Genomic DNA, 22,975 nt, shown 5'->3' with positions numbered 1-22,975 from the left:
AGCTCCCACTCCCTGAATGCTACATTGATTAGACTACATTCAGAGTACCAAGTCCATTAGGGGATAGATCCACATTTTGTGAAGTCTGAAGATTACACATTCCAAAGGCTTTTTTAAGAAAAAAACAAAACAAAGCCCACCAATATGAAAGAAGTTTCAAAAAATATTTATTCAGAATAAAAATCACAATAAATTACAAACTAAAAAAGTTACAAGCAACAGACATCACCAAATTCAGAAAAATATCATGTTTTAAATTAATTGCCTAGCATACCTTTACAATACTTTATCCTACATATCTTGACTGTATAGTCTTTTTTTTCTTCATATGAAAATGATTTTGTCACATTTTGTTCTATAGACTTAAAAGATAGCTCAGTCTTTTGACTAGCAGAGTTGATTGAAATTTATTTTTTATTATTGGTAGTTTAGAAGAGTTTCTTTCCAGTCAACAACTCATTGGGAAAGTCACATTCATTTTTAAGACAGTGAACACATTTGGGAAAATCTCTATCAAATTTGTTTAACATATACAGAATAAGATGGGGAAGATTTTTCAATTCTAGTTCTGGATCCATACATTTCAAACATCATCTACTCCATCAACTGCGTGCTTCTGTGCTGGGTCCCAAAGCATCTATTTGCTGATTGGTTTCTGTCCATCCACCTTTGTGTCATAATATCAAGTGACCCAGGTGATGGTAGGCCTTTGAACAGCTGGAATAGATGCTACTGTTACAATGGGTTGTAATACCTATGAACCACATAAACTTATTCCAGTTAATTAACTCAACTTCCCCTTAGCCAGGGGGCTTCCCTGACAGCTCAGTTAGTAAAGAATCCACCTGCAATGCAGGAAACACCGGTTTGATTCCTGTGTGGGGAAGATCTCCTGGAGAAGGGATAGGCTACCCACTCTAGTACTCTTGGACTTCCCTGTGGCTCAGCTGGTAAAGAATCCATCTGCAGTGTGGGAGACCTGGGTTTGATCCCTGGGTTGGGAAGATCCCCTGGAGAAGAGAAAGGCTACCCACTCCAGTATTCTGGCCTGGAGAATTCCAAGGACCAGTCTGTGGGGTTCATAAAGAGTTGGACACGACTGAACGACTTTCACCTTCACTTTTCTGCTTAGCCAGATCCCCAAAATGCTTGTAATCACTTCAGTGCTGTTGGATGCAAGGAAAATTATGACTGAAGGGAAGTTAGAATAAAAAGACAGCAATCTTTTGAGATAAAAATATTTTATATTTGAAACTGACAGAAACATAATAGCAAGTGAACATACTTCTAGGACCCCTCTTGTGCTGGAAGAGGCTCCAAGTTTGTTTCCTGGGATCTGCCTTTGGGTTTAGATTTGAACGCTATGCTTCAGAGGGAGTGCTCAAACCTGAGTACATTCACTGAAAGGAGGTAATGGAGGATGGTGAAGAGTCAGGACACCTTGCCTTATGATAAGCAGCTGTGGCAGCTAGGGGTCATGTAAAAATCTTGGAATAGACAATTCAAGTGGTTTCCGAGTCTGTCTTTAGTCCTTGTAGTTTTGTTGAGGTGAAAGAAGTATTTCAACTCAATATAAGGAATCACTATCTAATGTTAAGCCAATTTCAACACAGAATTGCCCAGCTTGTGAAAAAATGAGCTCAAGAAGAGGCTAAATGAGAACCAGTCAGAAATCCTCTGAAGGGGAGACCCCAGTTTGGGGCTGGTGACAAGGATAGGGAGTGCAGTATGAAAGAAGCTAGCCTTTACACACTTTTGCAAATCTGAGATTTTAGGATGACTTTGCTATTAATTCTATTTGAAGCCTCAGCCTCAGGTTTAATGCCTGACATATAAAGAGTTTTAAAGATAGATGGGACTGCTTTTAAGGTCAAAGAAAAACGTTTTGGCTTTTTTTTTTTAACCTAAGGGCAGCAAGAATGATCCATTTTAGCTCTTTTTATGCTTTTTTGTTTAAAGTTAGATTGTAAGATGGTGGTTAATTAATACAGGAGGTTAAAGGTTGCAGGTATGTGATTGCTGGGCATAGAGCAACTTATACAAAGAGAACATCATGTGGGATCCTTTGGGATCCCTGTTCTTCCAGTAGGTACAAGAATAGGAACTTTTTTCTTTTGTGGTGTACGTGTGGGCTATCAGTTCTTCGGAGGAGTTCTTTGGAGGAGCCCAGAACTCCTCCAAAGAAGGAGGAGTGTGTGTGATGGGTAGATCCAGAGAACAATGAGTCAGGGCTTTTTGTGACCCCTGACAGAACACAACTGAAACTGCCTTGAGGAAATGGGGGGGTGGGGTGGGGGGTGGATTTATTGCTTTCAGGGGTAGAGTTCACTTGGACATATTTGCCTCCTAACTCTTGAAAGATATCATCCCCACCCCCTCAGGTTTCTTTCCTTAAAGTTGACTTGGTCCATATGCATTGGTGGTACTTATATCTACATTTGGTGGCTTATATCCTTCTACATTAGTTATCCTAGTTGGAAGGACTTCTTTTTTCTGAACTGATTCAGCAAAAGTTCCAGATTGAATTCTTGGACCAATATGCCCATTGCAGAACCAATCATTGTGGTCTGGAATATGATGACTGGCCAGTTCTGGGGAGTGAGGGTGGGAGGTGTCAGTATTCTGGAACCACTACAAAGACTCCTGGGCCCTGGGCGGGGGTGGGGGGGGGGGGGGCGGAGGGAAATGAATAGCTGTTATCAGAAAAGGGGAAGAAATGGATAATACTGAAAGTACATACTCAAAAATCCCCCAATAAAGATATCTGTTATTTTGGGAAAAAATGTTTTGGGATTTCCTCCATATGATTGTAGTTTAACTGTAAAAGCGTGCAAATCTTTCCCTTATCTGGATAGATATCATGCATAGGGGATAATAGTCTTAACATTTCCGCATTTTTACCCTTTCCTCTAAGTGGGACTGAGTCAATGAAGACGCTGCAAAAAAAGTAAACAGAAAGCTTAAAGTATCAATACGGTTATTTTTAATTTGAGTGCCCTCTTTAGACAAAGTAGCTGGGAGCGCTTTCATCAATCCATTTTTAATCGTGACCACACCCCGTGTAGGTGACATGAGTATTACCGTTTTGCCCTTGCGGTTGGGGAAATCGAGGCATGACACTCCTGCATTCAGCCTTCCGGGGGCATTTCGGAAGAGTCCAGCCTGCCTGATATCAGAGGGTCTCCTTCTTCCTCTGCTGCGCCTCTCGGAACCCTCATGTCCTTCGGCGTCGCAGAAGGAGAGCAGCTCAGGCTCCGCGGCAGCCTCGGGATTCGTCTTTCTCCGGGCGGCACCGGCCCCGCTCTCCCGCATCTTCCCCGGGAACGTCCAGCTGGACAAGGTCTGGAGTCTCTCCCGTCCTCTCCCCTCACCCCTCCCGCTGCCCTCCCTCTGGTCCACGACGTGCAGGAAGCCCCCAGCCCAGCGCCCTGCAGGGAGGTGCGGGCACATGTCGCCTAGGCGTCCAGCGGGAGGGGCGCCGGCGCCGCCGGAGGTGAGCGGCCCGCACCCTTCGCCCCCGAGGGCCAGGGCGCCGGGGCAGGGAAGGGCACCGGGCACGCAGGGCCCGAGGAAGGTGGCGGCACGAGGGAGGCTGGGCGAGCCCGCCGGGAGCGGTGAGAGGGGGCCACGCGGGCGGGCCGGCGCGCGGCTCGCGGGCGACGCCTGGAGAGCGAGCGGCGGGGAGCCGGGAGCTGCTGGGCCGCTCGGGGACGCGCCGCGCCCGGGCCGTGGAGCTCGGCGGTGAACCTCCCCGGGATGCCCGGACCCCCGGGTGCCCTCCCGAGCGCGGGCGGAAGACATGGCTTCGCGCGTCCCCGCCGCCGCTGACTCGACAGAATCGGCGGGCCGCGCGAGGGGCGCGGCGTAACCCGGGGGTGGGCGGTGGCGCGGAGCCGCCCGGGGAGCTCGGGGCGTCGTTGGGAGCGAAGGAGGATGCCAACACAAAGGCAAGCCGAGACCCAGCCCGCTGCGGAGGGCGGCGGGAAGAGCCACTGAGGGGCGCACCGGGCGCGCTCGGCTCCGCGCTGCGTCTCTCGTCCCTGCCTCGGGTTGCCGGGTCGGAGACGGCCGCGCAGGGTCCTTCGGTCCCGTGGCAGCGGCCGCCGCAGCCGAGAGCTGCATGCGACGCGCGGCGGCGCCCGCGGCCGCCTGCTTTTCCCGCGGCGCGCGCGGACCGGCCGGAGGGCGCTGGGGCCGCGGGTCCGGGCATCTGCCGGGGCGCCTAGCCGCCCGGCGGCCCCATCCCCACCCGCAGCCGGCAGCGGCAGGCGCGGAGCTCCAGGTGAGTGCACGGCCCTCGCCCGGCCTTTGCTCCGCAAGCCGGACGACGGGAGGTGGCTTTGTTTTCCTCCCTTGCGCCCCGGCGCGGTCATTCATTTGACATTTCGGCTTCCGCTGCCCCGAGACGCGGGTGAGAGGCACCGGGACGTGTTTCAAGGTTTGATTCTCCGGGGAGCTGAGACTTTTGGGTCTATCTGAGCATCTCTTGAGGGAGCAGAGGCTTCATTTCCTTTTGGTTTGGAATGTGTTGTGAACATCCTCTGCCGCGGCTTGGGGCCTGGAGGAAACTGGGGCTGCAGATTTAGACGTAGACGTTTTGGAGGACGTGCAACTGCAGAGGTCTGGCTTTTCCATGCCTTGTGTTTTTCTCTATTAGCAGAGCTCAGGTGTTTTCCCTTGGTTATCATTATTAGGAACATCTTTACAGGCACATTTGTTTCTTTTAGAGTTGGAAGTCTTTGGAGACAATACAGAGCTCACAGTTACAGGGGATCAAGCGCTGTTGAACTTGGAGAAGGCAGGCATTGTCAACCGTTGTAGGTAGAGGATAGAGGTGGACCTTAGGCAAACTTCTCTGGGGGCCCTTACCCTTCCCAGTACGATTTCTGCTTTCACTGTCTTGGAGTCAAGCAAACTGAACTCTCATTGCACGTATACCTTTGTCAAAGTGTGAAACTTGTCTTTTTTTTTTTTTTAATAGTTTTCTATAGTTTGTAATTTGGAAGAAAAAGATTTAAACGTAATTAGTAGAGTGAACCCGGTGAAATTTCATGTTTTCGTATTGTCTCATAAGTATGATTTTCATTTTACTATTTCTCCTATTCCCTCAAGGGCTCATTTCTTCTGTTGCCTAGAGAGAGCTCCACCGCACCCCTCCCCCCGCCCCCAACAGATGGCTGTATGTTCTGAGAGGTTATCTTCAAAATGACACTCACATTACCTATAAACAAGAAAGGATCAGTTGTTAGGCTTATCCTTGGAGTTATTAAAGCAAGAACCCTAATCTGGATGGGGATGCTATTGATGGTGTGAAAATCTGGAGTTTGCTAATCTGTTTGGGCCTCAGAAGATTCCTGCAGGGATTGTTTATACAGTGTGGGAGACAGATGGCATTCCCAGCAGACAAGAGAAGCCCAGCATAAAGAGTCATTGTATTCTTAAAAAATTATCCACTTCCCTGTTGGGAGATGGGGTACAGTGGGGAAGACATAGTTTTCATCTCCCAAAGAAGACATTATAACCGTATCATCCAGCAGCTTGACTAGTGAGTTTCTTTTTTTGAACATTTAAAAAGTCATTACTGAGCTGTTTGTTTTGATTATTCCTTTGGCACATTTTGGCCTCAATTTTTGTTATGTGAAGCAGTTTAAACAGTTATATTAACAAAAATGTCTTTGAATTTAAGATTATTGTACTGCTGGGAAAAACAGTAGTTCTTGAGTACAAATGGCCGCTTGGACTTATAGTGTCCCCTACCTGGAAGGACTTTAGTCCAACCTGCATGAATTCAAAAGGAATTTCTTCTACTACCTCCATGACAGGTGGTTTCCTGACTGCCAGTGTTTGTCCCCAGATTCTCAGCTGTGGGTAGTACTCTACTTTTATAAGACTTAACAGCCTAAGACTGTTGGGTCATCAGTCTTTTGCTCAGTCCCCTACACTTAGCAAAAGCCTAAGATTTTTGCTTTAGCAGTGTGCTCTATCACAGCATTGAACAACCTTGGGCAGTGAATCTTTCTGAGTGACTGTGGAGTCTGTGAAGAAGTTAAAGTCATTCTGAACATTTGTGATAAGCCATCTGGAGCATCTCTGCTCCTACCATCATTATAGATTCTTTATGGGCTATAGATTCCAGCTAGATTGCAAAATTGGTCTGCCCTTTGTATGCATGTGAGGGAAAATATTCCAATAAATTCACAGTCACTAGCTACAGGACTAAATTTTATGAAGAACATGAGTAATGTTTGACCCTTTGAAACAGGAAGTATGGGGTAAAAGTAAGCATTGGCTCTGTTTAGCCTGGAAACTGTGATCTTGGGGAAAAAATATATTTCCTTACTTTTTTCCAAATCCTTCTGCACCACTGATTTCAGCAAAAGGCAAAGGAACTAAGCTTGTTACCTGTAGCTGAGGACAGATACCCTAGCTATTTCTTCTGGATGAATGTGTGTTGCTGGAGAGGTGGCTTTTGGGCTCTGTCCAGTTTCAGCATGTGCCTTGGCATCAAAAAAGGGTCTAACATTCAAATTCGGATTGTTAAATGTGCGGTTGGTATCTGTGTACCTTCTCAGTAGGTTGCTTCCTCTCTTGTGAAGTGTTCCTTTATGAGAAATCCAAGGTACCAGGCCTGGGGTTTGCTGGGCACCTGGCCTGCATCCACATTCTTGTATGTTACTGCCTCCTTTCCTGAATAAAAATGGAACCAGTTTTACACAAATAGGGAATGCAGGGTGGAGTGAAAACCTTTCCAGCTCCATTGTGGAAAGGCAGGCCTGGCCTGAAAGAGAGAGGACTGCATTTGAAGTATATTTGGTTGACACAGCAGAGGCAGAATTGCTTCCTTACACACAGGATGGCCTTTCTGTGGGAAAATGAATGAGAGATTAGAAGTGTGACCACACCTTCTCAGTTGGTTTATTCCTATTGCCCTATCTGAATCATCAAATGCATCCCCTTTCACATTTAAAAGTGCCCTGGTTTGGATGATAAATTGTATGGTCACCCTGGATTTTCAGGAATCTTCACTATTTTCTTCACCACCCTCTTCTGACTTCAGATTTTGAGTCTGGCTTTATTTCAGTCTTTAATTTGTTAAACGCAAAGATAAAAAAAGTAAAAAAAATTAAACCAAAAAAATGCTTAAAGAAAAAAAAGAAATAATAAAGAAGATGAAAGAATGAGGTATTTGGTTGCTTGTCATCTATTTACACATACAAGAAATAAAAGTTTTATGGTTGAGGTATTAAGTCTGTACTTTGGCTCTAAGCCCATGATATTGTCTTCGAGCACAATGAGAATTAACACCTGTTTACCTAGGGCTGACACGATTTGCGACAACTCCTATGATTCAGGACAGCAGCTTCAACAAAACCTGTTAGCAGACCTAATGGCTGCATGGCTTTTGCAGATTGGAATGCAAGTTTCAAGGGCGTCCCAGGTGGCTGTAGTGGTGAAGAACCCGCCTGCCAATGCAAGAGACTTAAGAGACTTGGCTTCTATCCCCGAGTTGGGAAGATCCCCTGGAGGGGGGCATAGCAACCTATTCTACTTGCCTAGAGAATCCCATGGATAGAGGAGCTTGGTGGGCTACAGTCTATAGGATCACAAAGAGTTGGCATGACTGAAATGACTTAGCACGTATGCAAATTTCAAGATCTGGTGTTTGGTCATGTTCTTGGAATTCACTGAGAGACCAAACACATGTGTTGTTGTGAAGGCTTGACTCCACATTCTCCTAGTTTCCAAGCCCTCTGGGCCACGAGGATAATAGAAGAGCCTTTGTTTTCTGCCCTCTCTTCTGACAAGAGTCTTGGGTTTGGGTCTCAGCTTTTCAGACAAAGGGCTTGCAGAGAAGAATGTGGTGTGCCCTCTCACCACATGAACATTCTCACAGGACTGGAGATTGTGCAGGTGACCTGACGGGGCTTTGAGTTTGAACACTAGATATATGGAGCTTGTGGCGTGTAATTTTACAATAATGGCTGTGCTTCTTTGCTAAAGAATTGCCTGTTTGAAAGAGTTCGTGTGCAGTGCTGGCCAGTAGGTGTTACAAATAATTATGGCTGTCACTTTTTCCACACCCACTCCATTGAAATCCTCAAAAGCTTGGTCAGCATGCTTGAATAAGAAGAAATGTATGTATCTTCTTTATAAGTGGGATGACTGAATAGTTATTTTTGTTCAGACAAGGACACTCTTGAGAGTAAAGTGAAAAGTGAAGTCGCCCAGTTTTGCTGACTCTTTGCAACCCCATGGACTGTAACCTGCCAGATTCCTCCGTCCATGGGATTTTCCAGGCAAGAATACTAGAGTGGGTTGCCATTTCCTTCTCCAGGGGATCTTCCCAACCCAGGGATTGAACCTGGGTCTCCCGCACTGCAGGCAGACTCTTTACCGTCTGAGCTACCAAGGAAGCCCCTTGAGAGTAAAAAGAGGTCCTAACTGGAAGCGGCACCATATCAAACAGTTTATACTGTTGTGTCAGGAAAGTTATGTTGGATGATTGTCTTAACTATTACCTAAGTCATTAGCTTTTCTATGAAGAATACCCATATGATAGAAGAATGTCCTTAACTTCTAGATTTGTTCAACATATGTTTAATGTGTGCATTTGTATATGTATATGTGTATATACACAGACATTGCTCATATATTTATAGATATGTGTATTATGGGATTGAAATTAACTGCTTAAGAATACCTAGTCATTTGGAAAATTGTGACTTTCATCGTTTCTTTCATAGATTGACTTTTAAACTAAAAAAAAGAAGTCCAGCCTCTCCAGACTTTAAGTCATCTTCTGATCTTGTGCAGTTCTCTTGCTTAAATCATTTGATGGTTCTCCATTTTCTGTTTAATTCTCAGGTAAGAGCCACAGACAGATTGGTGGCTAGAGAGGAAAAGCAATGAAAAAATTTTACTTACTCCCTCATTCATTTATTCATTCAACTATTAATACTATTTATTGAGCACCTTACCTTCCATGAATCTAGATGCTGAATGGATAAAACAAAGATCCCTGCCCTTATAAAGTTTTCATTTTATTGAGAGTGAAGAGGTGGGAGTGGGAGATGCACAATAAGCCAAATAAATAAGTGAATTATATAGCATTGTAGAAGGAGGTAATACTTTGGAAGAAAGTAGAATAGATAAATTAGTTGAGTAGCCTTCATGAAGAAACCTTCAGCAAAGACTTAAAGGAAGTGAAAGAAGTTGCTCACACAGATACCAGAGGGGAGTGTTTCAGGCAGAGAGAACAGTCAGTGTGAAGGAGTGAAGGTGAGAATATGTTTGGATGAGTTCAAAGATTAGTGAGAAAACCAACACAAGAGGGTGGAGTGATGGGGGGGACATGGAAATGTGAATCAGAAAGATGATGTAGGGGTAGCAGAGCATGTAGCAAAAAGGTATTCTGCTATTAATTGTGTTTGTGCTCTGAAGACTACAGTGGTCAATATCACTTGCATTTCATACATGGTGCACTTCATCTTAGTTATTATACTTTTTATGTCATTTGCTCATTGTTTACTTGTTAAAATAGCATAGTTTATTGTTGCTGGTCTTAAGTTTTATCTCCATTGTGCAAAAATAGATCAGAGGCTCAAAAGTGGTTCATTGCAGTGTGAAAATAGTGATGAAAACAGTAATGAAAATGCTACAGTTCAAAATGTCACAAACATACTTAGAGAACTAAATCCCATGTGAAATATAAAATGTGAATCTGTATGTGTAAAAACAAGGGAGTTTGTGAGAGTAATGATTTCAAAACAGTAGCTGAAATGGAACATTATAAAAAAAGCAAAAGGAAATAAGATGATGACTATTTCAAAAGTGCTTTTTATTGGGTTTGCCATCCATTTGCTCCTAGTCTTTAGTCATCGCCTGTTGTGAAACTTTTTCTGTGAAGCCATGGATGTTTTGGTGTCATTTTCAAACAAAGCACAGTGGCTTCTCTGTTATACCATTCAAGTTTCCCAGGACAAGAACTCAATGATATTTTCCATTACAAAATTAATGTGTTAAACTTCTAACAGTAGGAAAGAGATGAAAACTTTAGTAGCATCATTAAGTGATCCTTGTAACAAAAGTAAGTATAAGTCATTTTATTGAAGAGACACTTGGAAAATCAGTTGTAAAGTTAAAGACAAACATTATCTGCAGAAAGAAACCAGAAGTTATTGTCAGAATTCCTTTGTCAAATGACACAGTTGGCTGTTGCCTATTATCAGTGGAGTAGAGTGTGGAAGAGTGATTACTATCATGTACACACTAGCAGATATTTCACTTTATGGTTGGATGAAACCACCGATGTCATGCAGAGAATGAATCAGCTTTTGGCATTTGTTCAGGGAGGAGCACTTGGTGATGCTTTGTTCATTTATCACTGAAAACTCGTGGTATAGAAGAAGAGATTTTTCTTTTGGTTAACCATTATATATGAGACAGGAAAAGTCCTCAGGAAGCAGAACTGACAGAGCATTAGGTTCATGTATAGATAAGAAGGTTGTGACTTCATGAAGAAAAGAAGTTGTGCCTAGAAGCCAACCTACATGTTCTTCCATTCACAGTGAAGATGTAGCACCTTCTGATCTTGAGGAACTACTGAAAGAAAGTGAAAACTGGATAAATTACGGCCCATGTGTATCTGTGTGTGCTGTGCAAAGTGATGGACAAGGAGTGTAAAGCTGCTTCTCTGTACTAATGTACTCTGGCTGTTTAGGGGAAAGGTGCTCATAAGGTATTTTACCTGTGCTGTAAGATATCTGCAGAGCAAGAAAGATGTTTCTTTACGACATCACACTTAGAAATGATTTCTCTTATATCAAGTGTCAAGCCTCAGTACTATACTCTGCCCACATGGAACCATGTCAGGGACAGGGAGAAAAGGGAGAATTGCTAACAAAACAGTCTGCTACAATCATAGGGACTAAGACATTTTTTTAATTAGAAAGAGTTAGAGGTCCACATTGGCTATAAAGAGTTAAGAAAGTAGTATTTTCAGTAATGGGCAGTCCTTTAAATCAGAAGCATATTATCTTTCGGTGACCTATTGGAAGAATAAGAGCACAAAGAAATAGAACTTAGATCCAATAAAGTTGATGGGGTGAGAATACAAGTGTATATGTATATAACGTTTGAGAGCATGTAGAGAACCACAGTGGGAGGAACCCAGGCTTTAAGGATTTTGTTAAGATGCTGGATGGCCGGGAGGGCAGGTAAAGGAGGTGGAGAAGTCTGACAATTGGACTTGACCTTTCTTATACTTTTGCCTTAGGCTTGCCTTCATTTCAGACAGATGGACTTGGTACTTGACTTTGTTTTTAGAACAGGATTTGTATTGCCCCTGATGTAACCTAGAAAAAAAATTAATGTTCTCCAGTGTTCTAGGATTCTTTGCATAGTACTCCCCTCATTTCTCCCCTCCTCCCTCCCTGCCTCTTCCCAACCCTCCTGTCGTCTTCCCTCTCTTCTCCTCTACCTCTGTCTCTTTTGTTCTTTCCCCCTTTAAGCTGTTGAGTTGGCATCTTGAAACTAGGAGATGCTCTGAGGGCTTATGTTCTTTACATGTCTTGGGCAGATATGTGTGCTGTCTAGGGCAAGAGGGATCAGGGCTCTAGGGCAGTTCTATTCCTTGTTCAGCTAACCCACTCTAATATGGAATATCCAGTTATAGCACACACTTAAATTTGAACCCTCTTCCTTAAGTAAACATCTGTTTCCCAGGGAGTTCCCTGATGGCCTAGTGGTTAGGGTTCCAGGCTTTCACTGCCTTGGCTGGAATTCAGTCCCTGGTTGGGGAACTGAGATCCTGTAAGCCTTGTGGCAAGGCCAAAAAAAAAAAAAAAGCGATTCTTTTCTTTATTTATTTGGATTTTAATAAAGATGGAGTCATTGTCTTTTGTCTGATAACTCTTCTATAGTGATGGCCATTATTTCATTCTAGGACAGAAGTCATTCATGCATTATTCATTGAATAAACATTGAGAGCCTTATATGTACCAGGCTGTCTTCTGAGGGATAGGTTAAAAGAGGTCAATATTCAGACATGGCCCTGACCAGATAAGACAGAGAATCGAGTTAGGAAATAGGCAAGAGCAACAGAGATATGAATAAACAAGGGACTATGTAATTGCAAAGCAAATGTGGCAGACATTGTAAAGGTAAATATTTTTACCTTAGGGTGGTGGTATTTGGGCTACTTTTATGTTAACTTCTGAACTTTACGGTCTTCTGAATGTATTTTTGAAATATTTTGTAAGTAGAAAATGGAAAAAAAAAAAAAAAACATAGTTGGAAGTGTCTTAAGTGCTTTGTAGAGGAGGAGCTGGCTAGAGAAGGAAGTGTAAGTGAGACTTCTTTTCCATGGGGTGGGCAGGCAAGACCTGGAGTGTAATTCATCACTTGTCTATGTGAGAGGGATGAGGATAATTTGGACAGGGTTCAGAGAAGAGTTGTACAGATGATTGACTGATCAACGGCTGAGTTGAAAATAAGACCTACGAGAGACGTCTCAAAGAACCAGGGATGTAGAACAGCCGTGGAATTTAATCCGATGCCATGACTTAGGATCTCTTTTTCTTAAATGTATACACCATCCACTTCTACACATCCACATTCTCTTCACTCATTTCTCTTGTTCAACATCAGGCAAGGGCCATGGTGCAGGTTAGAATTACGTGTTAGAGGAAAACTGGGGTTTTGTTCTCTAGTTGAGGAAAAATTGGAAAGGACCTGAAAGGCAAATGAGTTCAACCTTCTTCTGAAGAGGTATCTCTTTAATGTTGTTAATAGGTGGTCATCAAGTTCTTACAGACCGTTTTCATACTTGCTCCACCTAGGATGGGGTGGTGGCGGGTGGGGCACTCTCGTCTGCTTCAGTTAGGCAGGTCTTCTTTCCGTTCCATACATGCCCTGGCTCATCTCCACCTCCGTACTTTTACCACAGGAAGTACTTCCCATCTGGAACACCCACCAATTCTACCTGCTTTTCTGTGTGTCATTAAAAAATTGTGTTTTGCATCATTTCTTCCTCCCCTCCTGCCGTCTTACCCTTATGAAGAATATGGCATTTCTAGAAGTAAATGCAGCTTCCTTTGTTGTGATTGGGAGTAAGACTGGGGGTAGAGTGAGTATCCTACTCTGGGAGGGGATTGGGGACAGTGTGTTTACTATCTTCCCCCTAGAGGCTGATATGCCCCACTCTTGGGAATCACTATCTTATAGCAATAAAGATCTTAATCATCTGCTGTAACAACTTACTTTGTTTTCTATTAGTGTTTTTGCCAACTAGATTTAAGTACTTTGAAGATATGAGAACTTGGCTGATACCTCTGTATAGTGCCCAGTATTGATCATGAAGTGAATACATATGTGATAATCAATGGCTAATGGCTGAAGAGACCATGTGTTTTTTTTCATGAACCATTATGGAAACCTGTCATTTATATAAATCAGATATTAAATTGGTACAGACACTAAAAGATGAACATTTTTGTAGTTCTAAAATGGCAGAAAGTCAAGTCTTGGAGGTCGGTTCATTGAGATAATTCCCATCTCAGAAAACTCCTCTTCCTTTGTAAGCCTTCTAACTCCTTGCCATTCAGAGTGTAGGCTACAGACTACACTGGTGCAGTGACATCAGCTCACCCGGAAGCCAGGCCTACTGAGTCAGAATCTTCATTTTAACAAGGTCTTCAGATGTGTTCTGTACACAGTAAAGTTTGAGAAGCATTTTATTTTTAACACAAACTTCAGAAATTTAAGAGGAGCGTTTATCTTCAGAGAGATGTGAGTCTGGAAACGACGATTTCATTGGTCTGTGGATGAGATCCTCAGTGTTTTCTGTTGTGTGGCTTGGAATTACACTGCTTCTTGCCAGGCCAGAAAATGCCTCTGCAGGAATGCTCCAGGGTAATTTAAGTATGAGACTGGTTCTTAGATGTTAGATGTGACGGTGATTACAGGAACTTTAAGCATTTTGGAGTGAGAAACTCAAGAGAGTTTGGCAAAGGTAGAGAAACATGGGCATGAAACCTGAAACCAAAGGTAAGGAAAGAGGTCTTCCCTTTATGATTAGAAGCAACTTCTAACTCTCTGGACTTCAGTTCTATTCTCCCCCTCCCACTGCTTCAGAGCCAGGTGGTCACAAATGAAATGGCTTAAACTGCTGTGCATGGAAACCTGGTGGAATGGAGAGGCATTCTTCATCAGAGGAGAAGGAGGTGTCACTACTCAGCTTACCCAGTTGTTGCCACGTGGGAATTTGTGTTCAGCAAATAGAGCTAAAAATCTAAGTTTGTATATACAAAACCTCTTTGACTGTAATATGTTGGTAATTAAAATGTTTTTAGAACAGCTCAGGCCAAACAAAATTCATATGCTGCCTGCATCTGTTTTGTAACCCCTCTTCTAGAGCAACAAAACATATGTGGTGATGTGAATATCTGACCTTTTTAGTTTAGGACACCAAACATGGGTAGAGGCATTTTGGTTCTAGTAAGGACCACTTTGGATCTTTACTAAGTAAAAGAAATAAAAAGACATAAAGAAGGGAGTTGTACTTGCTTTGATGACTTGGTTTATCAATAAAATACAGGTCTGAAGAACCTCAGTAACTAATGGTGTTTGGAGGAAAGTGATGCAAGTTATGACCAACCTAGACAGCATACTAAAAAATAGAGATATTACTTTGCTAACAAAGGTCAAGCCTATGATTTTTCTAGTAGTCATGTGTGGCTGTGAGAGTTGGACTATAAAGAAAGCTGAGCACCGAAAAATTGATGCTTTTGAACCGTGATGTTGGAGAAGACTCTTGAGAGTCCCCTGGATTGCAAGGAGATCTAACCAGTCCATCCTAAAGGAAATCAGTCCTGAATATTCATTGGAAGGACTGATGTTGAAGCTAAAACTCCAATACTTTGGCCACCTGATGCGAAGAGCTGACTCATTGGAAAAGACCCTGATGCTGGGAAAGATTGAAGGTGGGAGGAGAAGGGGACGACAGAGGCTGAGACGGTTAGGATGGCATCACCAACTCAATGGACATGAATTTGAGCAAGCTCTGGGAGTTGGTGATGGACAGGGAGGCCTGGCGTGCTGCAGTCCATGGGGTTGCAAAGAGTCGGACACGAGTGAGCGACTGAACTGAACTGATGCCTAAAGGCATATAACTTAGGTTCTATAAAATCTGAAGGAAAAGTGAGCATGGGATTTGGACAATGGTGAAGAAATGAAGTCATGGAAATTTCTTGACACCCCCAACCTAGGACCACACAGTGCAAAAGAGCTGGGAGACTGGACCATAATTTGGAACTTATTGTGCTGGAGAGAAGTGTGACTGGAGATAGAATTAGAGTTAATTTATCTTTAATATTTGGTTGTTGAATTTGGGTGGTGGCTAATATTTAAAGTTTGCTGGAATTGAATTTTCAAATAAAGTTCATAATGTTAAAATTAGCATTTTATATATTTTGACAGTAAAAATTGGTGTAAGAATCAATATTCTTTCAAAGATGTATTAATTATGTTTCTTGTTAAAAATTAAATTTCTTAAGGATTAGTAGGGTTTGTTATTTATCTATACATTATTATCATCCTTACATTTAGTACAGTCTAGGTCAATGATCTGTAATGATTATGAGACAAAATATGGTTTATTTTCTGCCTTGGAGAGTCATTCTGGAGGTATTCATTTTCCTCACTGATTAAAAAAAATAATGGCTTTGTTTGAGATACAATTCACATACCATGAAATCTGTCATTTTAAATTGTACCATGTAGTGGGTTTTAGTATATTTACAAAGTTGTGCAATCAATACCGCCCTGTAATATCAGAACCTGTTACCCTCAGAAGAAGACAAGTATCCTTAGCAGTCTCTCCTCATCTCACCTCTCTCCAGGCCCTGGCAACCATCTCTCCAGTTTCCATCTGTTTAGATTTGCCTCTTGTAGACATTTCATAAAAGTAGAATTATATAATACGTAGCCTTTTGAGACTAGCATCTTTAACATAGCACAATGTTTTCAAAGTTTATCCATATTGTAGCATGTGTTAGCATGCTTTTCTTATATATAGCCAAAAAAATTGTGTTGTATGGATATACCACATTTTGTTTATCCATTTATCAGTTGATGGGTATTTGAGATGTTTTGGCTATTATGAATAATTCTGCTATGAACGTTTGTGTAAAAGTTTTTGTGAGGATTGTTGTTGTTGTTGTTCAGTCGTTCAGTTATGTCTGACTCTTTGTGACTCCACGGACTGCAGTATGCCAGGCTTTGCTGTCCTTCGCTATTTCCTGGAGTTTGCTCAAATCCATATCCATTGAGTTTATGATGCCATTCCAACCATCTCATCTTCTGCTGTCCCCTTCTCCTCTAACCTTCAGGCTTTCCCAGCATCAGTGTCTTTTCCAATAAGTTGGCTCTTTGTATCAGGTGGCCAAAATATTGGAGCTTCAGTTTTAGCATAGTCCTTCCAATGAATATTCAGAATTGCTTTCCTTTCAGATTGACTGGTTTGATCTCCTTGTAGTCCAAGGGACTCTTAAAAGTTTTCTCCAACACCACAGTTCAAAAGCAAGTTCTTTGATGCTCAGCCTTGTTTCTGGTCCAGCTCTCACATAAATACATGACCACTGGAAAAACCACAGCTTTGACTAGATGGACTTTGTTGGCAAAGTAATGTCTCTGCTTTTTAATGTGCTGTCTAGATTTGTCATAGCTTTTCTTTCAAGGAGTAAGTGTCTTTTAATTTTATGGCTGCAGTCACCATCTGCAGTGATTTTGGAGCCCAAGAAAATAAATGTTTCCATATTTTCTGCATCTATTGGCCATGCATTGGTGGGACCAGATGCCATGATCTTAGTTTTTTGAATGTTGAATTTTAAGCCAGCTTTTTGACTCTCCTCTTTCACCCTCATCAAGAAGCTCTTTAGTTCCTCTTTGCTTTCTACCTTTAGGGTGGTGTCATCTGCATATTGAGGTTATTGACATTTCTCCCGGCAATCTTGATTCCAGCCTGTGCTTCATCCAGCCCAGCATTTCTCATGATATACTCTGCGTATCAGTTAAATAAGCAAGGGTGACAATATACAGCCTTGATGTATATTGTGTGGATATATGTTTTCAATTCTCTTGAGTATATACCTTGGAGTGGAATTACTGGGTCATATGGTAACTCTATATGTTTATCATTTTAGGATCTGCCAAACAGTTTTCCAAAGTGAATGTACCATTTTACGTTTTAAGCAGCAATGTCTGAGGGTTCCAGTTTCTCTATATCATCACCAACACTTATGATTGTTTTTTTAATTTAGCCACTCTGGTGGGTATGAAATGGTATTTCATTGTGGTTTTGATTTGCTTTTCTCTATGACTCATGATGTTGAACATCTTTTTGTGTGATTTTTGGCCATTTGAGTATATTCCTTGGAGAAGGATCTATTCACATCCTTTGTAATTTTATAATAAAATAAGGTTATTTATTTGTAAATTTTTGTGTTGTAAATTTTTTTTTTTTTTTTACATTTTGGATTCTAGAGCCTAATGAGATGTATGACTTGAAAAATTTTTTCTATTCTGTGGATTGCCTTTTTACTCTTTTGATAGTGTCATTTGAAGCACAAAACTATGTAATTTTGATAAAGCTCAATTATCTTTTCTTTTTCTTTCTTTTTATTTTGGTACATGTCTGTCCTTGTTGATCTCCTAATTGTTCTATCCAGTATGGAAAATGGAGTATTGCCATCTTCAACTATTGTTGTTAAATTGTTTATTTCTCCCTTCAGCTCTCTCAGTTTCTGCCTATGTATTTTGTAGCCCCTTATAACATATATGTTTATAATCTTTCTATATGTCCTCCTTTTGAATTGACTTACTTATCATTATAAAATATTATTTCTCTCTGGTTACCATTTTTGTCTTAGAGTCTGTTTTGCTGTTATCAACATTGTCACAGTAATTCTTGTTTAAGTTATGTTTCCATGATATATCTTTTTTTCATCCTTTTACTTTTACCTACTTGTGTTTTTGAATCTAAATTTTAAAACAGCATATAGTTGAATCATTTAAAATTTTTTTGTGCTAATTTCTGCCTTTTGTAAGTGTTTAACTAGAATGTTTGACTTGAGTGTTTATTTACATTTAACGTAACTGCTGTTTATCAGATGGATATATTCACTTTGTTTGCTATTGGTTTTCTCTGTGTCTTAGGTCTTTTTTGTTCCTCAAGTCCTCTGTTACCTGTGTATATTAAATATGTGTGTTTTCTAGTGTACCATTTAAATCTTCTTGTTGCTTTCTGGAGAATTTTCATAGGCTTTTATTCTGTCATTCCTGATGATATTGTTGATTATTTTTGAATTATTTTCTTAGTTGTTGCCTGGGGTTTACAGTGAAAGTCTTAATTTAAACAATTTGATTAATTTAAAACAAGTTGATCAACTTAATTTCCAAAGTATACGAAAGCTTTACTTCAGTATGGGTTAATTCCTTGCTTTATACGTTGTAAGCCCATCATTACCACTTCTATAATTATTGTTTTATGCAGTTGTTTTTAAATAGAAAAGGATTATAAAAAATGCATTCATTTTGTATTTTGCATTTAACTATGTAGTTAGCTTTACCAGTTCTCTTTGTGTCTTCAGGTGGATTTGATTTAATATTGAGTGATTTTTCATTTCAGCCTAAGAGCTCCCTTTAGTATTTCTTATAGGACATATTTGATAGTGACAGATTCTTTCTGGTTTTGCTTGTCTTAATTTTTGAAGGATAATTATGTGGGCTATAGAAGTCTTGGCTAACTTTAGAAAAATTCACTGCTTTGAATGTGTTATTCTAATGCCCTATATGTTATTCTAATGCCCTCTGGCCTTCATAGTGTTTGATGAGAAGTCAACTGTTAATCTAATTGAGAACTCTTTGCTTGTGATGAGACTTTTTTTCTGCCTGTCCTCAGATTTCTCTGTCTTTTAACATTTGACTATGATGTGTCTTGATGTGGATTCTTTTTAGTTATCCTACTTGAGTTTATTGAGCTTCTTGGATGTATAAATTAATGTTTGCATCAAATCTGGGAAGTCTTTGGCCATTGTTTCTTCAGATATTCTTTCTGTTTCTTTCCTTCCCTTCTGGAATTCCCAGAATGCATGGATTGATACAGTATCTGAAGTTTCACAGGCCTCTGAAGTTCTGTTAGTTTTTTTTCACTCTTTTTCTGTTCCTAAATCTGGATAATCTTAATAAACATATCTTGAAGGTCACTGATTCGTTCTTCTCCCAATTAAAATCTGCTGTTGAACCCCTCTAGTGAATTTTCCAGTTCCAGTATTGTACTTTTAAACACCAGAATTTTAATCTAGTTCTTTTTAAAAATAATTTTTATCTCTATATTGATATTCTTTGTTTGATGAAACATTGTTTTAAAATTATCCTTTAATTCTTTATATATGGTTCCCTTTAATTATTTGAACATAGTTTTAGTAATTTAAAATCATTGTTTAGGATGTCCCAAATCTGGGCTTCTTAGGGACATAATTTTTTTTAACTGCTTTATTTCCTGTGTATTGACCATGCTTTTCTGTTTACTTGTGTATGTTTTCAGTTTTTGTTGAAAAATGGGAATTTCGAATAATATCACATGACAACACTGAAAATAAAATTTTCCTCCCTCTCCAAGATTTGGTGTTTTTGCTCTTTGTTGCTGTTATTGGTTTGCTTACTGACATTCCTGAATAAATTCTGTAGTATACATTCTTTGTCACATGTGGCTACTGAAACTTTTGCTTGATTCCCTTAGTGGTTGATTAATGATTAGAAAGATTTTCCTTTAATACCTGAAGCCAATATAAATATCTGTGAGTGTCCAGGAGTCTCTGGCAGAGATGTGGGTCGGTGGTTGCCTGCTGCAGAGTCGGGGCACTGAGAACAGCACTGCATGCCTGGGACATTTTGAAGGAGGTCCCATTATCTTCATTACCCCCACCATAGTTTGGTCTCAGGTCAACAACAGGGAGGGAACACAGCCCCGCCCATCAAAAGAAAATTGGGTTAAAGATTTGCTGAGCATGGCCCCACCCATTAGAACAAGACCCAGTTTCCCCCAGAGTCAGTCTCTCCCATTAGGAAGCTTCTATTAGCCTCTTATCCTTATCCCTTAGAGGGCAGACAGAATGAAAATCATAGTCACAGAAAACTAACCAACATGATCACATGGACCACAGCCTTATCTAACTCAATGAAACTAGGAGCCATGCTGTGTGGCGTCACCCAAGAAGGACGGGTCATGGTGGAGAGTTCTGACAAAACATGGTCCACTGTAGAAGGGAATGGCAAACCACTTCAGTATTCTTGCCTTGAGAACCCCATGAACAGTATGAAAAGGCAAAAGATATGACACTGAAAGATGAACTCCCCAGGTCAGTAGGTGCCCAATATGCTACTGGAGAAATATATCCAGAAAGAATGACAAGACGGAGCCAAAGCAACATCCAGTTGTGGATGTGACTGGTGATGGAAATAAAGTCCAGTGTGGTAAAGAACAATATGGCATAGGAACCTGTAATGTTAGGTCCATGTATCAAGGCAAATTGGAAGTGGTCAAACAGGAGATGGCAAGAGTGAATATCAACATTTTAGGAATCAGTGAACTAAAATGGCCTGGAATGGGCGAATTTAACTCAGATGACTATTACATCTACTACTGTGGGCAAGAATCCCTTAGAAGAAATGGAGTAGCCCTCATAATCAACAAAAGAGTCAGAAATGCAGCACTTGGATACAGTCTCAAAAATGACAGAATGATCTCTGTTCATTTCCAAGGCAAACCTTTCAGTATCACAGTAATCCAAGTCTATGCCCCAACCAGTAATGCTGAAGAAGCTGAAGTTGAGCAGTTCTGAGAAGACCTATAAGACCTACTAGGACTAATGCCCCAAAAGATGTCCCTTTCCTCATAGGGGACTGGAAAGCAAAAGTAGGAAGTCAAGAGTTACCTGGAGTAACAGGCAGGTTTGGCCTTGGAGTATGAAGCAGGGCAAAGGCTAACAGAATTTTTCCAAGAGAATGGCATGGATCATAGCAATGCCCTCTTCCAATGACACAAGAGAAGACTCTACACATGGACATCACCAGATTGTCAATACTGACATCAAATTGATTATTTTCTTTGCAGCCAAAGGTACAGAAGTTCTATATGGTCAGCATAAATAAGACTGGGAGCTGACCATGGCTCAGATCATGAACTCCTTATTGCAAAGTTCAGACTTAAATTGAAGAAAGTACGGAAAACCACTAGACCATCCAGGTATGACTTAAATCAAATCCCTTACAATTATACAGTGGAAGTGACAAATAGATTCACGGGATTAGATCTGATAGACAGAGTGCCTGACGAACTATGGACGGAGGTTCGTGACATTGTACAGGAGATAGGGAGCAAGACCATCCCCAAGAAAAAGAAATGCAAAGAAGCAAAATGGCTGTCTGAGGAGGCCTTACAAATAGCTGTGGAAAGAAGAGAGGCAAAAGGCAAAGGAGAAAAGGAAAAATATACCTATTTGAATGCAGAGTTCCAAAGAATAGCAAGGAGAGATAAAGCCTTCCTCAGTGATCAATGCAAAGAAATAGAGGAAAACAAAAGAATGGGAAAGACTAGAGATCTCTTCAATAAAATTAGAGATTCCAAGGGAACATTTCACGCAAATATAGGCACAATAAAAGACAGAAATGATATGGAGCTAACAGAAGCAAAAGATATTAAGAAGAGGTAGCAAGAAAACACTGAAGAACTATACAAAAAAGATCTTCATGACCCAGATAACCACAATGGTGTGATCACTCACCTGGAGCCAGACATCTTGGAATGCGAAGTCAAGTGGGCCTTAGGAAGCATCATTACAAAGAAAGCTAGTGAAGGTGATGGAATTCCAGTTGAGCTATTTCAAATCCTAAAAGATGATGCTTTGAAAGTGCTACACTCAATATGCCAGAAAATTTGGAAAACTCAGCAGTGGCCACAGGACTGGAAAAGGTCAGTTTACATTCCAGTCCCAAAGAAGCTCAATGCCAAAGAATGTTCAAACTACTGCACAATTGCATTCATATGACAGGTTAGCAAATTAATGCTCAAAATTCTCCAAGCAAGGCTTCAACAGTATGTGAACTGTGAACTTTCAAATGTTCAAGCTGGATTTAGAAAAGGCAGAGGAACCAGAGATCAGAGAGCCAACATCCATTGGACCATCAAAAAAGCAAGAGAGTTCCAGAAAAACATCTATTTCTGCTTTATTGACTCGCCAAAGCCTTTGACTGTGTGGATCACAATAAACTGTGGAAAATTCTGAAAGACATGGGAATACCAGACCACCTTACCTGCCTCCTGAGAAATCTGAATGCAGGTCAAGAAACAACAGTTAGAACTGGACACGGAACAATGGACTAGTTCCACATCAGGAAAGGAGCATGTCAAGGCTGTATATTGTCACCCTGCTCATTTAACTTATATGCAGTGTATATCATGTGAAATGCTGCCCTGGATGAAGCACAAGCTGAAATCAAGATTGCTGGGAGAAATATCAATAACCTCAGGTATGCAGATGACACCACCCCAATGGCAGAAAGTGAGTAAGAACTATAAAGCCTCTTGATGAAAGTGAAAGAGGAGAGTGAAAAAGCTGGCCTAAAACTCAACATTCAGAAAACTAAGATCATGGCATCCAGCCCCATCACTTCATGGCAAATAGATGGGGAAACAATGGAAACAGTGAAAGACTTTATTTTTTTGTGCTCCAAAATCACTGCAGATGGTAACTGCAGCCATGAGACTAAAAGATGCTTGCTCCTTGGGAGGAAAGCTATGATCAACCTAGACAGCATATTAAAAAGCAGGGACATTACTTTTCCAGCAAAGGTCCATCTAGTCAAAGGTATGGTTTTTCCAGTGGTCATGTATGCATATGAGTGTTGGACCATAAAG

The 22,975-nt window shown here is 41.1% G+C and overlaps 1 protein-coding gene across 2 annotated transcripts in view; it reads left to right on the top strand.

Annotated features, from left to right (window-relative positions):
• The first annotated feature begins 3,276 nt into the window (after positions 1-3,276).
• The window catches only part of HECW2 (HECT, C2 and WW domain containing E3 ubiquitin protein ligase 2), a 448,549-nt gene continuing 428,850 nt past the window's right edge, over positions 3,277-22,975 (top strand). The window contains exon 1 of one of the 2 annotated variants that reach the window (XM_027563360.1): positions 3,277-3,340. The gene's annotated coding sequence lies outside the window, so the exon portion shown is untranslated. Of the gene's footprint in view, positions 3,341-4,208; positions 4,283-22,975 lie in introns of those variants that run through there. The other variant, XM_027563352.1, reaches the window with a different exon arrangement.

This window comes from Bos indicus x Bos taurus, chromosome 2 (assembly GCF_003369695.1).
Source record: "Bos indicus x Bos taurus breed Angus x Brahman F1 hybrid chromosome 2, Bos_hybrid_MaternalHap_v2.0, whole genome shotgun sequence".
NCBI lineage: Eukaryota > Metazoa > Chordata > Mammalia > Artiodactyla > Bovidae > Bos > Bos indicus x Bos taurus.
This window is presented reverse-complemented; position numbering and strand designations above follow the sequence as displayed.